General features: G+C 35.7%; 1 pseudogene; it reads left to right on the top strand.

Annotated features, from left to right (window-relative positions):
- The first annotated feature begins 296 nt into the window (after positions 1 to 296).
- On the top strand, positions 297 to 2,914 carry LOC137767170 (polypeptide N-acetylgalactosaminyltransferase 1 pseudogene; annotated as a pseudogene).
- Positions 2,915 to 16,197: the final 13,283 nt, after the last annotated feature.

Genomic DNA, 16,197 nt, shown 5'->3' with positions numbered 1-16,197 from the left:
CAAACCAATAGTTTTCTTGTTGTATACGCTGAGTAAGTTAGAAGTTATTTTGTATTTTATTATTCAGGGAAGCGAATGACTGAGTAATTTTTTTCAACTGTCAAATTCAGCTGTCACAAGAGATAGGTGAAGGAACCTCCAAATACCATGCTTTTTCCAGGAATCCTTCCTATCTTGTTTGAAAGATCTTTGAAGTTATTCTATATGTGCTAGGAGTTTCATTGTTTCTGGAAAAAAAAAATTACAAATTTTGAAACTCAAGGAAGGGGCTGTAGAATGGAAGGTATAAAGTAGGAATGGAGAGGACTAGCAAGCAGGCTCTGGTGAATGATGGTTGTAATTAAAGGCTTTTTGAAAATGATGATCACGTAGAATGTTTATTAACAGTGTGTTTTTATTAACAGTGAGTTTTTTCCTGCAAAAAAAAAATCTCCACAGGGCAAAGGATAGGTTGAGCAGGACAACACTGCAATTCTACTACTACTGGGGAGTCAAAGTTTCCTGGGGCACGTTTCCATGGCTGATAGCAACATATGTCTCAGGTTTGGGCCGTTTCCCTTCTTAAGTGAAGTTGGAAGTGGCTGAGTGTTTTACAAACTTCTTACTGATTCGCTTACCCACCAAGGAATTTGATTCTTCTCTAAGTCTGTGTGTTCACTACTATAATTAGCTATACTGTGAATTAGACAAACCATCCTTTAAAAATATTTCAATAAATTTCTATTTAATTGGAATAACATTAAAGAATTCATATATGGTCCACAAGTTCTTGCATAATCTGGTCTCTGCCTATCATTTTAGCCTTAGAATACAAGGAATCCTAGCTACATTCACCTAGCAGACAAGGTTCAAAGTCCTTGAGCTAGGTAACCTCACACAATGTTGTCTTCTCTGCCCAAAGTGTTCCAACCCACCCTACTGCTCACTCATGCACACACCCACACACACACTTTACAAGCTAATTTCTTCCCAATTTTAGGTGCCTACTCTTATGTATAAATCTAAACTTGGTTTTCCTCTTGTACTCTCCCATAGTAAGCAGTTTGTTTCCTTCAGAGTACTTGTTTTTTGTTACTACTCACTTGTATGAGTATTAGTTTAGTTTCTCTCCCTCTTTAAAATTTAAGTTCCCTAAGCATAGAGGCTGTATCTGTCTTGCTTACCTCTTTGTATTCTTTGACTGGCACATAGGTGGTATATAGTATACAGTCAGCCAATATTGGAGGAAATACACGTCTTCATAGGTTATAGTAGGTATAAATGATATGCCCATCGTTTCAATTAATATGATTTCTCCATTAGAAAATACATCCCTCTCATTTTTATTTAGAATTGATAATTGTAGCAGCTACTAAAAAAATTAATAATTTTATTCACGGTCAAACTTTGTCATTACAGTTAGCTTTTACCTTTCTCACCTGTTTTCTCCCGGTTCCTGGCATCAGGATTATGACCAAATGAGTCACTTTTTAGATTCCTATATTTATACAAGTATAGTTTTTTACTGCTTTCTTATCCACATCTCAGTTAGATTCCCTCCACAAGCCTGGATACAGTTGGAAACCTTAAGAACACTTTAGTATACTGAACTCATGCCCTACCAGCTCCTGGCTTTTTCCACCCACATCGCAATTTGCCCCACCTCTACAATGTTAAATATTAAATGTTAAATATTTAGACTATCTTGACTAGAACATGCTTTTAAAAACAATTATAATACATATTATATAATTATAATAGCAGTTTTAGGGAATAAGTGGAATCTGAATTTTGTTTGGATTTCATTTACGTGTTCTCTCTATCCTGCTTAAATTCATCCTTTGTTACCAATACTCTTCTTCTCTGGAGTTTGAAGTTGTCGATTTTTAAAAATATTAAACAGCATATAGTGGTATAAATCATAAATTGGGAGAAGGCAGGAGATATGGGTTCTGGTTTCCTTCTCTCCACTTATTGATAATTAAGTGCTTCACTTGATCTTTACAGACTTCTCTTATATCATCTGCAAAATGTTATAGTAGTATATAACTTGCCTTAAACTAGAGATGGAGAACAGGGTGTGTCTTGTGGTGTCTTGTGGGGCCTCCAGCTCTAGAATCTATAATCCTAGCTGAAGACAGAGATTACTTTCAGGAAATTGGAATATATGATGCTGGAATGGATATTTGGGGAGGAGGAAACCTAGAAATTTCCTTTAGGATTTGGCAGTGTGGAGGAACTTTGGAGATTGTTACTTGCTCACATGTTGGAAATGTGTTTTGGAAAGCTACACCCTACACGTTTCCAGGAGGCACAGGGCAGATTATCAATAAAAATAAACAGAGGGCTTGCAGAAGTGTGGATGGATGAGTTCAAGAATTTCTTCTATATAATTTCTCCAGTAGATTATGGAGATATGTCATCAAGACTTGGTCTAAGACACAAACTCCAGTGCAGACCTTTCTCTTGGTACCTAGAGAATATTTATCCTGATTCTCAGATTCCACATCACTGTTTCTCTTTGGGAGAGATACGAAATGTGGAAACAAGTCAGTGTCTAGATAACATGGCTAGAAGAGAGAATAAAAAAGTTGGAATTTTTAACTGTCACGGTATGGGAGCTAATCAGGTTTTCTCTTACACTGCCAACAAAGAAATTAGAACAGATGACCTTTGCTCGGGTGTCTCCAAACTTAATGGCCCAGTCACAATGCTCAAATGCTACCACCTAAAAGGCAACCAACTTTGGGAGTATGACCTGGTGAAATTAACCCTGTAGCATGTGAACAATAATCAGTGCCTGGATAAAGTCACAGAAGAGGACAGCCAGGTGCCCAGCATTAGAGACTGCAATGGAAGCCGGTCCCAGCAGTGGCTTCTTCAAAATGTCACCCTCCCAGAAATATTCTGAGACCAAATTTACAAAACAAGAATAAAATAAGGATTGACTGGGCTACCTCAGCATACATTTCTGCCACATTCTTTTTTTTTTTTTTAAGGAATTCCTTTATTTTTATTATTTATTTATTTATTTATTTATTTTTGGCTGTGTTGGGTCTTCGTTTCTGTGCGAGGGCTTTCTCTAGTTGCGGCAAGCGGGGGCCACTCTTCATCGCGGTGCGCGGGCCTCTCACCATCGCGGCCCCTCTCGTTGTGGAGCACAGGCTCCAGACGCGCAGGCTCAGCAGTTGTGGCTCACGGGCCCAGTCGCTCCGTGGCATGCGGGATCTTCCCAGACCAGGGCTCGAACCCGTGTGCCCTGCATTGGCAGGCAGATTCTCAACCACTGCACCACCAGGGAAGCCCCCAAATTTTTTTTTCTTTTTTTTTAATTAATTAATTAATTATTTTATTTTTGGCTGCATTGGGTCTTCGTTTTTGTGCGAGGGCTTCCTCCAGCTGCGGCGTGCGGGGGCCACTCTTCATCGCGGTGCGCGGGTCTCTCAGTGTCGCGGCCTCTCTTGTTGCGGAGCACAGGCTCCAGACGCGCAGGCTCAGTAGTGGCTCACGGGCCTAGTTGCTCCGCGGCATGTGGGATCTTCCCAGACCAGGGCTCAAACCCGTGTCCCCTGCACTGGCAGGCAGACTCCCAACCACTGCGCCACCAGGGAAGCCCTCTGCCACATTCTTAAGCAGCAAAAAAGGAAAAGTGCTTTCCTCCTGCATGATATAAGGTTTATCAGCCATTAAAACTTAGACTGCTCTCAGTTTCACTAGCTGTGAACCGGCCTTCCGGTCCAAGGACTTGAAACTACGTAGTAGCGAGACTGTGCACACTGATGTTTACAAGATTGAAAGAGTCTTTCATCAAGAATCATTGTAAAGACTATTCAGACTGAAACAATCTACGAAATGTGCTTTCCAGAGAGCTGCACCTTTTATGGTTTGCTTGCACATCAGTAATTTCTGCTGAATGTGCTGTAATAATGAAGAGATGTCCAAGATTTTTTTTCTGATTAGAACTGGTAGCCAGTATATTAAATATTTTTTTTGAAGTTTTTTTTCACACACACACACACACACACACACACACACACTGTATTTTAATTTTACAAGAGATAAACTGACACCAAGCATTGTAAATGGATGTATATTAAATATTGATATAAAAATAAATGGAAAAGAACTGGAACCAGATTCAGAATCATGAAAACATTTTTACAACAATTAAAAAAATATATATTAAACAGGGTTTAAAGGAAATTAAAACAGAACTATGAGAAGTACCATTTGTTATAGTATAGTATCAAATTTCTATATAGACTTTATACCTCAGTGGGGAAAAATAACTGATTCCAATGGCATTCATTCTGTTTTCATCTGTGATAGTCATGGATGCTTTTTTTTTTCCTTGGGGTGCTGAAATCAAGATGAAAAAGTGGCTCTTTGAACATAGTTTTAATTGCTTTCTACATTTTTTTTTTATTTGGTTTGTGGGCTGTTGGAATTGTAATTTTTAATCGCCTTCAAAAAATGGAGATTTAAAATAATGTCTGGTCTCACAGAACAAGTTTGATACCTCAGTTGCTCTTGGGTCAACTGGCTTATAGACTTTCTCACACACACACAAATTTCTTATTAGATTTTCAACTTCCTAACTTGATTCACCTGATTATGCTTAATACCCAGGATTCATACTACTGTACTACAGATTTGTTTTCACAGCAATAAATCTTCTGTTCTTTGTTTATGATTCCACTCAACAAAAGGCCTGCAGAAGTGATTTATTATTTGGGTATTTGGAGATGACACGTTTGATGGTTTTTTGGAAAACTTTTTTCACTCCATACTTAGATGTGCTTCATTGTCAAGTGCATATTTAGATTAGGTTCTTGAATTGTAATGTTGATCTGCTGTTTTGGTTTTTTTTTAATAAAATTTGACTGAAAATGTTAATAAATAAACAAACAAAGAAACAAGTAAATAAATAATGCGGGAATTCCCTGGCGGTCCAGTGGTTAGGACCGCAAGCTTCCACTGCAGTGGGCACGGGTTCCATCGCTGGTCAGGGAACTGAGATCCCGCATGCTGTGCGGCACGGCCAAAATAAATATTCTTAAAAAATGGTTAAAATGGGAAAAAATATTTAAAAACTTTTAGCAAAGATAAGTATACTAAATTATTCATATTTATGTTTCACTTTTTTCCCAAAACACATTATTTTGTGCAAATAATACATTGAAAACAGCAAGTGAATTTTAAACTATTTTACACCTACTTTAACAAAGTGCCTCAAATGATTGTGAAATATGGATCTTAAAGCTAGAGGAAGGTCTCCAGAGAGCTTTTCCTTTCAGGTGACTGTGTTTGATTTAAGTTTGCAACAGTTCTAGGAGATGTTAATGTCTGATGACTGGTGGACTCTTGAAATGTGAGTTATGGTTTTTATTCCATCCTCTGAAAAGCAGCTGCTAGACAGCATTGAGCAATGTTTGTTACTATTTCAGGAATAAAGTCAAATTGTAAATGGATGCGGAAGAGGATCACAAAGTCAGGCATCTTAACTTTGGGTTTTACAGCTTGGTTTTGGACTGTAAAAAACCCACAGAACACTGGTGTCAGTAGAATTCAATTCAAGTACTGGCTATGTCAGTAATTGCCTGTGGGACTTCGGGCCTTAATTTCCATCTCCTATAAAATGGGTTGACTGCAAAAGATGGCATCTAAATTCCCTTATTTTTTACAATTCTAAAATTAATATGTATCAATATTTAAAAACTAGAAAATAAAAGTACAAAAAAGTCTAAAATCACTCATAATTGCACAGCTTAGAAAAAATCAGTCTATTAACATTATTGTATGTTTACTTTTATCTTGTTATGCAAATGTATGCCACTCAGCTACATATTTTACATATTATATATTTCCATATATAGTTTATGTTCATAAATTTATTACCCCTACATATATTTTGCTTACTATAAAACTGATTTGTACAGCAATCCATTCTGCTTTGTATTCATTTACTATATCAAGAGCATTTCCCATGTTATATAAAAAATATGATTTTATGATTTTATTATCTGGAAAGTATAATTTATTTAACAGCTACTGATTATTATTTAACTTCTAGTTTTTCATAATTATAGAAAAGATCATGATGAATATTCTTCTATATTAATGTCAGTGCACATCATTTGTTATTCAGTAATAGGGAATTGCTAGATCAAAAGACTTCACTTAATTAGAGCGACCATTTGGAAACTTAAATTCTGAGCTAGGATTGTCATTTTCATAGAGATTCAGAATACATGGAAAAATTGAACAAGATGAATAGAAATATTGCCAAGAAAACTCTAGCTTTAGCTTATTTGAGAATAATCAACTAGAGTCTTCTGCACAGAGTACATTCTCAGCAAGACCTTATTTAAAACAACAACAACAAAAGTAAAATAAAAAATATTTGAATGACTGGGTTATCTGAAAGTGTATGTATTACATTGGGCTTCCAGGTTTTTTTCTCTTCACCAGCTCTTTGTGGTACCTTAAAGGCATTTTCAGTGACTTGTTGTGAACAATTTCTGGGACATCCAGTGTTAGGAAAACATTTGCTGAGAAGTGATTTTGATTATGTATTTTAGAGACAAAGTCATTGCAAAACATCTGACTGCATCCTCCTGGGTCAAACTTTTAAAGCATGTCTACCATGGTACACCAGTCTGTATTTAACTATCATTTCAGCGATTTTAAGTCTGCATTCTCCAAATTTGTCACTAGATGGGAGAAGAGGACTTTGGTTAGATTCTAGTGTAGGCATTTCATTTGGTGTCTGCTATAGGATCCATTTGGTTAGATTCATTAGAATTCATTCAATTAGTATATAGCTTTTTGCACCAATTGGCAAATTTTGTTAGAGCAATTTGAGTACTATTTAGAGCATTCCTCAGTGCATGATGCTACAGAAATTTGCATCTTCCCCTATGATTGCAGAGTTATGCTGAGGAGTGGCCATTGCTGTTGTAACTTGTTTGTCAGTCTGAATGTTATGTAGACCCACCTAGCCTAGTGGCCGGCATACATCAGTGTGTCAGTCTTTGGCCATGGATCTTTTGGGGAAAGCTCTCTAGCATTTCTCTGAGCAGACTGGAGCTTGAGCAAGATCATAGCCAACCTAGTGACCACAGCTCCTTCTCCAAGACACAGATTGAAATCTGCAGTCCTGTATGCCTAGCTTTGTAAGGTTGTACATTTCAATTTTTGTACTCCCAGCCATTTGGACATTTTTTTTTTTTTTAGCTTTGGGTTTATTTATTTATTTATGTATTTATGGCTGTGTTGGGTCTTCGTTTCTGTGCGAGGGCTTTCTCTAGTTGCGGCAAGTGGGGGCCACTCTTCATTGCGGTGCGCGGGCCTCTCATTATCGCGGCCTCTCCTGCTGCAGAGCACAGACTCCAGACGCGCAGGCTCAGTAATTGTGGCTCACGGGCCTAGTTGCTCCGCGGCATGTGGGATCTTCCCAAACCAGGGCTCAAACCCGTGTCCCCCTGCATTGGCAGGCAGATTCTCAACCACTGCACCACCAGGGAAGCCCCATTTGGACATTTGATTATGTTAAAAACTATCTTCGAGCTGCCCAGTTCTACACACTATAGTTTCTTCTGCCTTGATATTCCTCTAATATCTTCAATCAGGTTTTTAAAAATTATCCATTTATTATAGTTTTGCTCAGTGAAAATGTGTCCACTTAATCTAGTTTTTCTTGATGAAAGGGTTCATAGGAATTACTTAGTTTGTCATAATCAAATCACTCTAATGGTTTGCAGATATGCCCTCCATGTGAACCACCCTTGTATATTAGGTGGGGTTATTTGTTTTTTGATCAATTTTAGTATTTAACATTTAAGAGTAAATAGTAATAAATTTTATTTATTTCTCCTACCTTTCTCATTCAACTCTTTATTTTTAAGCTCTATCTATGTTTCTGTGTGTACATCTTCTTCATTGTTTTTACTACTGCATTTTATAAAAGCAGTAATTTTTCTACATAAATGTAATTGAACGCACAATGGCTGTGTTAGATCGGGGGAGGTTTGTGTTCAATGAGGATGGAAACAATAGCGTCCTCTTCTCAATATGAGGTCATTTGTTCACTCATTACAAAAACATTTACTGCGTATTGCTTTGAGCAACATTTTTTTTTGAAATATACACAGACTTGTGGAATGTATTTTATGTCCTTAAGAAGCTCATAGTCTAATGTGGTGGGGATTTTGCAGTGAATAGTTCTGTTTTACAATATTCTAGTTCTCTTCTTTTTGGGACATAGTAGAATTGAACCATTTTAGTGATATTTGAGCCGCAGTGATGCCTGTCACGTCCAATGACAGACTTTAAGCATCCAAGTGTATTTTATCATGCTCCTTCCACTTCTATAGTAACCAATGATATTCCAGATCTAGGGACCCCAACAAGCTGAGTTTTTAAGTGAGGATATCATCAAACATGTCCCCCTTCTAACCAAAGGAAGTTCAAATTCCTTGAGTCCATCCTGACCAAAAAAATGATAGTCACACTATTGACTTTATTTATTTATTTATTCACTCATTCATTCATTCAGAAAATACTTACTGGGTATTCTAGTCAAACCACCATATTAAGTGTAGTAAGAACCAGGGATACGATGTTGAATTGGATACAGTTCTTATCTTCAAGTTATGACTGGCTAGTAAGAGTAGATAGATAAGTATACAGTAAAGTTATAGGTTCTTTGTTAGCAGTCAGCATGTGGTATGGCATGCAAACATTTGGCAAAGTGATTGGTTACTCATAGTTCAAAGGAAATGATCAGGAAGGTGATGTTTCAGTGAAACTTGGAATATGGGCAGGATCCCTCCATTGGATTTAATAGGAGAGATGGGTAGAGAATATGCCTCTAAAATGACAATGCCAAAGAGGCAGGTCCATCAGCAAAGACAAGTCTTGTGAAACATCATAGAAAATTCAGGAATCTGACAATAGTGATATAATTGCAGAGTGAAAGCAAAGTGAAAACAGAAAGGATGTTTTAAGTCATGCTGAGGAAATTTAACTTTATCCCATGAACCATGTGGATGCTCTAAAATATTTTAAGCAAGAGAATACTTGAGAAGCAGGATGAGACTTACACTTGAGAAAGACCACTGTGACATCAGTAGGGATTAGAGTGTAACTTGGACAGCAAGAAAACTGCCCTGAGAGTATATTAGCAAATAAGAAAGTCACAGTAGGATAGCTGAGAAGATAGAAAGTAATAGTGAAGAGAGGGCATATAAGGATGATATTAAGAAGGCAGAACCATCATAAAAATGATAGTTCATTTTCACTGAGCATTTATTCTATTCCAGGCACTGTGTTAACTTCTTTACAAGAATTTACCTAATCCTTATAATAGACTTAAACTTATGTTGTAGGTAAACTCTGAGGCACAGAGAAGTAAGGAGCTGCCATTATATAGTTAGAAGTACTGGGATTGTGCATAGGATATTTTAATTCAGGACCACATTCTCTTAACCAGTAGTCTATATATACTGCCTTCGTAAGCACAATAGGACTTTATGGTTGATTAAATAATAGTATTATGTAATAATTATCATAAAAATATTCAGACAGTATTACATTTCAGGGAAAAAAAATTACTAGAGAAACAAGAAAAGGGCTTCATTATAGAGGTGGTAATTGAAATAGGCCTTAACAAATGGCTAAGATTTCAATAAGTGGAATATATGACAAGTTCATTCTAGATGTAATTAAATGTATAAAGTGAAGAACTTATGGAGAGGTTTTGTAGTGGGTTTTGAAGAAAAGTGTTGAATTATCAAATACTTTTTACAGAAGTAGATAATAGATATTCAATAAATATATGTTCATTTAAGTTTTAAAAAATAAGGCTGGTATGATATATTTAGATTAGGTCATAAAAGGATTTAAAAGCTAATCTATTTAGGTACCTCTCAGAAGTTTGAGAACTAAGGAAAAAAATTATACATGCTATGTTTTAGTCATAATAGTCTAAAGTAGAGTAGAGAATGGTGGTTGTAGGATCAATTAGAAGTTTATCCTATAGGTCAGACAAGATATAATTGGAACCTAAAGAGCTAGTGGTGATGAGTAAGAAAACTGTAAAATTAGGAAGAATATAACATGTAAATTTTACTGGATGTGGGAATTTAAAAATATATAGTAATAAAATAAAGCTGTCATATTCCTGATGATGGGATGTACAGAGAAAGAGATAATATAAATTTTGTGTTATTACTTCCTAAAATGCATAATTTGAATTTAGTCATGAGAAAGATCAGAAAAACATCAGCATTAGCCATATTCTGTAAAATAATGGGCTGTATGTACTCCTCAAAAATGCTTAGGTCATGAAAGAAAAAGAAAGATTGAGAAACTGTTCCAGCTTAAGGAAGAATGAAGTGCCATGACATTTAAATACAGTATGTGATCCTAAATGGAAACTGAGTTCAGTTTTTTGTTTGTTTTGGCTTTATAGGTCACTGGTGTGATAACTGATAAAATATAAATATGGTTTTCAGATTAGATAATATTATTATGTCAGTGTCATTTGTGGATTTTGATAAAAAGTACTGTGAGTTTATAAGAGAGTATCATGTTTCTTGTGAAATAGACATTGATGTATTTTAGAATTAAATTTCAAAATTTGAAGCATACAGAGTAAGATCTCTTACTAGTTAGTATAATTAAATAGAAATAAACAAAAACAAAATAAATAGAAAAGACTCACATCATTGAGAATTAAGTAACACATCTAGATAACTATTGATCTGAAAATATTTTGCACTAAATAATAAAAATATATCAAAATGTTGAAGATGCTGATAAAACAGTATTTAGAGGAAACTTTTAAAATTTACGTGCTTTAGAAAATAAGAAAAATGTTAAATTAGTTATCTAAACTCCCACACTGAGGTTTAAAAAAAAAATGAGCAAATTAAAGCCAAAATTATAGAAGGAAAGAAAAAAAGAAATTAAAGAACAGATTAACAATAAAGAAAATTAATAAAACCAAGCAATTTTTATTACTAAATTAAATTAATAAAGCCTCAGAAACACTGATTAAAACATAAGATACAATACATAAAATTATCAGTAAAAGGAATAAAATGGGACATCACTACAGATCACAGAGATATGAAAAGTATAAGAAAATACAAAAAACTTTATGCTGAGTCATTCAAATTTAAATGCCATAAATTCCTTGAAAAATATAACATAAAACCAAGCTGAAAGAGAAAAGTGAAATAGTCCCATATGCATTAATGGTTTGAATCTTTGTCAAAGGCTTTCAATAAAGAACCTTCAAGACCAGATGGTTTCATTGGTAAATTTTATTAAATATTTAAAGTAAGAAATATTGCCAATCTTACCCAAGGCCAGAAAACAGAAGAGGTGAGATACTTCTCAACTAGTTTTATGAGACCCTCATGAGTATGACAACAAAACCTGACAATGAATAAAAGAAACAAATCCTGCAGACGAATATACCTCAGGAACATGAAAGCAAAAATATATTTTTAAAAATTGCAAATCATATCCAGCAATATGTAAAAAGGAAAGTATATAATGCAGTCACTATCAAATCCCAGATGACTTTTATGTAGGAATTAACAAGTTGATTCTAAAATCTATATAGAAGGGCAAGGGACCTAGAATAGCCAAAAAGGACCCTGAAAAGAGATCAAGGTTGGGGAGGGGAGGGCTTGCACTTCCCAATTTCAAAACTTACTGAAAAGCTACTGTAATCAAAACAGTGTGGTGCTGGCATAAGGATAGTCATATAAATCAATGCAATATAATTGAGAGTCCAGAAATAAACCTATACAACTATGGTTAATTTTGTGTGAGGAGGAACCATTAGAACCATTTGGCTTTGGCATAAAGAGAAAGACTATGTTGATGTAAAGGTGATTCTGAGTGATTCTAGGTGTATAGCTAATCCTTCCTCCAAGATTTCAGAACTTGAGATTCTTTAATTTGGCCATGTCTGTTATTTGTGTTGGGTATTTTGGCATGAACTAGAGCAAGGATTATAAATAGATCCATACTTAGCTGCTTGGACATGACTGCCAAGTTCAAGCTCAGGAAAACCAGAGTGTCCGGATCCATTGTAATATCTGTCATAGTTCTGAAAGGGGCAAGGAGCAACTTGAAAGTATTCTTCATGCCCAAGAGAAATTTAGAAGAACTCCTAATAATAAATTTCAATGAGTTTTATACATGTAAAGTTCTATATATGAATAGAATGTACATATGAATGTAAAGTCATTCTATAATGTTTAATAGGACTTAAAAGTTTTGAGTTAAACTGGTTAACCCTACAATACACTATTTGAAACATGACTTTAAGAATAACAATAAAAATCCTACTGTTCTGGGAAAAAGTAAATCAAGGAAACATGGAGTCAAGTCTTGGGTCAGACTCTAAATTTTGCTTGCAGCTGTTAATAGGCAGGAAGCCAAAGCCAATTACTATCTGAGTGGACGTATCAAACTGTCAGCCACAGCATGGTGTGCTTGAACAAACTGCCCTGCAATTTCCAAATCCAGAAAAAGAAAGAAAGGCCCAAGGTGACAAGCACAAGAGAAGTCTCCACCAAGCTCCAAGAAGCAGACATGTTGTTTTTCTTTTTTCTAATGTTGACTTACCCTGATTCTCTAATTTCAGATCCCTCCTCTTTATCCCATATGTAAACCCATCAACACTGATGGTGGGTCTTGCTATAACATGGCATAGTTTTATTCCATTTTTTCAATGTGGAAGGGTAGCATATACACATGTGCAGTCTGTGATAAGCTGGTATTGGCTCTGCAGCTTCTCAGATAGAAATCCTTACTGTAATTTATAGAAAAGCAGCATGAGGAACACAGTTTAGTTTTTGTGGCATTTTTTTCTTCCTTTATGGAAAAAACAACAACAACTTTAACAACAACGACCCAATGCTGATTAATTCCCTTATTTCAGAAACGCTACCCTCAGTGAACTCAACAATAAGCAGTACCTGAGAATTTTCAGATGATAAATATAAAATGGTCTTAGAGGGGAAAAAACAACTCTTTTATTATTGAAACCACCCTAAAGGAATTTTTGGTCTTAGAACTGACCAGTCTTTCATGAAGCAGGGACATTAGATACTTCCTTAACTTAATCATTTGCTTTGAAGGTAGTTTACTTCAACTGCGTATTTTGTATAACTTCACCCATAATCATAAACAATTGGGTTTGAATCCCAATTATGTGACTTTGAGTCCCTTAAACTTTCCAAGTCTCAGTGTACTTCATAAGTATGTTGTGAGTCTCAGAACAGTTTATATACATAACATAATATCATCAGTATAGCTTGGTATTTACAAAGACCCTAGAATCAGAGAGGCCTGGTTTTGAACCCCAGCTTCATCTGTTACTAGCTGTGCAGCCATGAATGATACCTAAATCTTTTAAAAGCTTTAGTTTCTTTATCTTTTAAGTGATGATAACAATATACCTGCCCTATAAGGTTGTTGTAAGGAGATGCTATCACAATCTCATAGGAATATAAAGTGTTATTATTCAGTATCCCTTCAATCCTGCATCACTCCACAGCCTTAGTAATGCCCAGACTGACCCCAAGATCTTTCTCTCTTTCTCAATTTTTTCTGTATACTGACCTTCCAGAATAGTCTTTTCCTCACTGCTGGTTGTCTTTTTAGAAATTTTCAGTGTCTCCTTTCTGACTAACACATCAAGTCTAAGGTCTCAGAGACAAAGTCATGTACGTGTTTAGTGGCCTTGCAATCAGCCTAGTTCAAATATTGACTTCATCTTAAATTAGCTATTAAACCAATATGATATTTGAACAAGTTTCTTAACCTTTCCATGTCTAAGTATTTTCTTTTATAAAAAGAAGATGATATGGTCCTTTGTCTACAGGTTGTTGTTTAGAGGAAGCAAGATGATAATAAAGCATTTAATACAAATCTGGTATAAAGTAAAATTTAGCTAGTTTATTCTAATTGTGGGAGAATTCCAGTTTTGTTCTCTTTTTAACATCTTTATTAGAGTATAATTGCTTTACAATGGTGTGTTAGTTTCTGCTTTACAACAAAGTGAATCAGCTATACATATACCTATATCCGCTTATCTACTCCCTCTTGAGTCTCCCTCCCACCCTCCCTATCCCACACCTCTAGGTGGTCACAAAGCACTGAGCTGATCTCCCTGTGTTATGCAGCTGCTTCCCACTAGCTATCTATTTTACATTTGGTAGTATTTATAAGTCCATGCCACTCTCTCACTTTGTCCCAGCTTACCCTTCCCCCTCCCCATGTCCTCAAGTCCATTCTCTACGTCTGTGTCTTGATTCCTTTCCTGCTCCTAGGTTCCTCAGAACCTTTTTTTTTTTTTAGATTCCATATATATATGTTAGCATACGGTTATTTGTTTTTCTCTTTCTGACTTACTTCACTCTGTATGACAGACTCCAGGTCCATCCACCTCACTACAAATACTCAACTGCGTTTCTTTTTATGGCTGAGTAATATTCCATGGTATGTATGTGCCACATCTTCTTTATCCATTCATCTGTCGATGGACACTTAGGTTGCTTCCATGTCCTGGCTATTGTAAATAGTGCTGCAATGAACATTGTGGTACATGACTCTTTTTGAATTATGGTTTTCTCAGGGTAGATGCCCAGTAGTGGGATTGCTGGGTCATATGGTAGTTCTATTTTTAGTTTTTTAAGGAACCTCTATACTATTCTCCACAGTGGCTGTATCAATTTACATTCCCACCAACAGTGCAAGAGGGTTCCCTTTTCTCCACACCCTCTCCAGCATTTATTGTTTGTAGATTTTTTTTGTTGATGGCCATTCTGCCTGGTGTGAGGTGATACCTCGTTGTAGTTTTGATTTGCATTTCTCTAATGATTAGTGATGTTGAGCATTCTTGCATGTGATTGTTGGAAATCTGTATATCTTTGGAGAAATGTCTATTTAGGTCTTCTGCCCATTGTTGGATTGGGTTGTTTGTTTCTTTGATATTGAGTTGCATGAGCTGCTTGTAAATTTTGGAGGTTAATCCTTTGTCAGTTGCTTCATTTGCAAATATTTTGTCCCATTCTGAGGGTTGTCTTTTTGTCTTGTTTATGGTTTCCTTTGCTGTGCAAAAGCTTTTAAGTTTCATTAGGTCCCATTTGTTTATTTTTGTTTTTATTTCCATTTCTCTAGGATGTGGGTCAAAAAGGATCTTACTGTGATTTATGTCATAGAGTGTTCTGCCTATGTTTTCCTCTAAGAGTTTGATAGTGTCTGGCCTTACATTTAGGTCTTTAATATATTTTGAGTTTTTTTGTGTGTATGGTGTTAGGGAATGTTCCAATTACATTCTTTTTCATATAGCTGTCCAGTTTTCCCAGCACCACTTATTGAAGAGACTGTCTTTTCTCCATGGCATATCCTTACCTCCTTTGTCATAGATTAGTTGACCATAGGTGTGTGGGTTTATCTCTGGGCTTTCTGTCCTGTTCCATTGATCTATATTTCTGTTTTTGTGCCAGTACCATGCTGTCTTGATTACGGTAGCTTTGTAGTGTAGTCTGAAGTCCAGGAGTCTGATTCCTCCAGCTCCCTTTTTCTGTCTCAAGATTGCTTTGGCTCTTTGGGGTCTGTTGTGTTTCCATACAAGTTGTGAAATTTTTTACTCTACTTCTGTGAAAAATGCCATTGGTAGTTTCATAGGGGTTGCATTGAATCTGTAGATTGCTTTGGGTAGTGTAGTCATTGTCACAATATTAATTCATCCAATCCAAGAACATGGTATATCTCTCCATCTGTTTGTATCATCTTTAATTTCTTTCATCAGTGTCTTATAGTTTTCTGCATATAGGTCTTCTGTCTCCTTAGGTAGGTTTATTCCTAGGTATTTTATTCTTTTTGTTGCAATGGTAAATGGGAGTGTTTCTTTAATTTCTCTTTCAGATTTTTCGTCATTAGTATATAGGAATGCAAGAGATTTCTGTGCATTAATTCTGTATCCTGATACTTTACCAAATTCATTGATTAGCTCTAGTAGTTTTCTGGTGGCATCTTTAGGATTCTCTATATGTAGTATCATGCCATCTGCAAACAGTGACAGCTTTACTTCATCTTTTCCAATTTGGATTCCTTTTATTTCTTTTTCTTCTCTGATTGCTGTGGCTAAAACTTCCAAAACTATATTGAATAATAGTGGTGAGAGTG

This window comes from Eschrichtius robustus, chromosome 7 (genome assembly GCF_028021215.1).
Source record: "Eschrichtius robustus isolate mEscRob2 chromosome 7, mEscRob2.pri, whole genome shotgun sequence".
Taxonomy (NCBI): domain Eukaryota; kingdom Metazoa; phylum Chordata; class Mammalia; order Artiodactyla; family Eschrichtiidae; genus Eschrichtius; species Eschrichtius robustus.
This window is presented reverse-complemented; position numbering and strand designations above follow the sequence as displayed.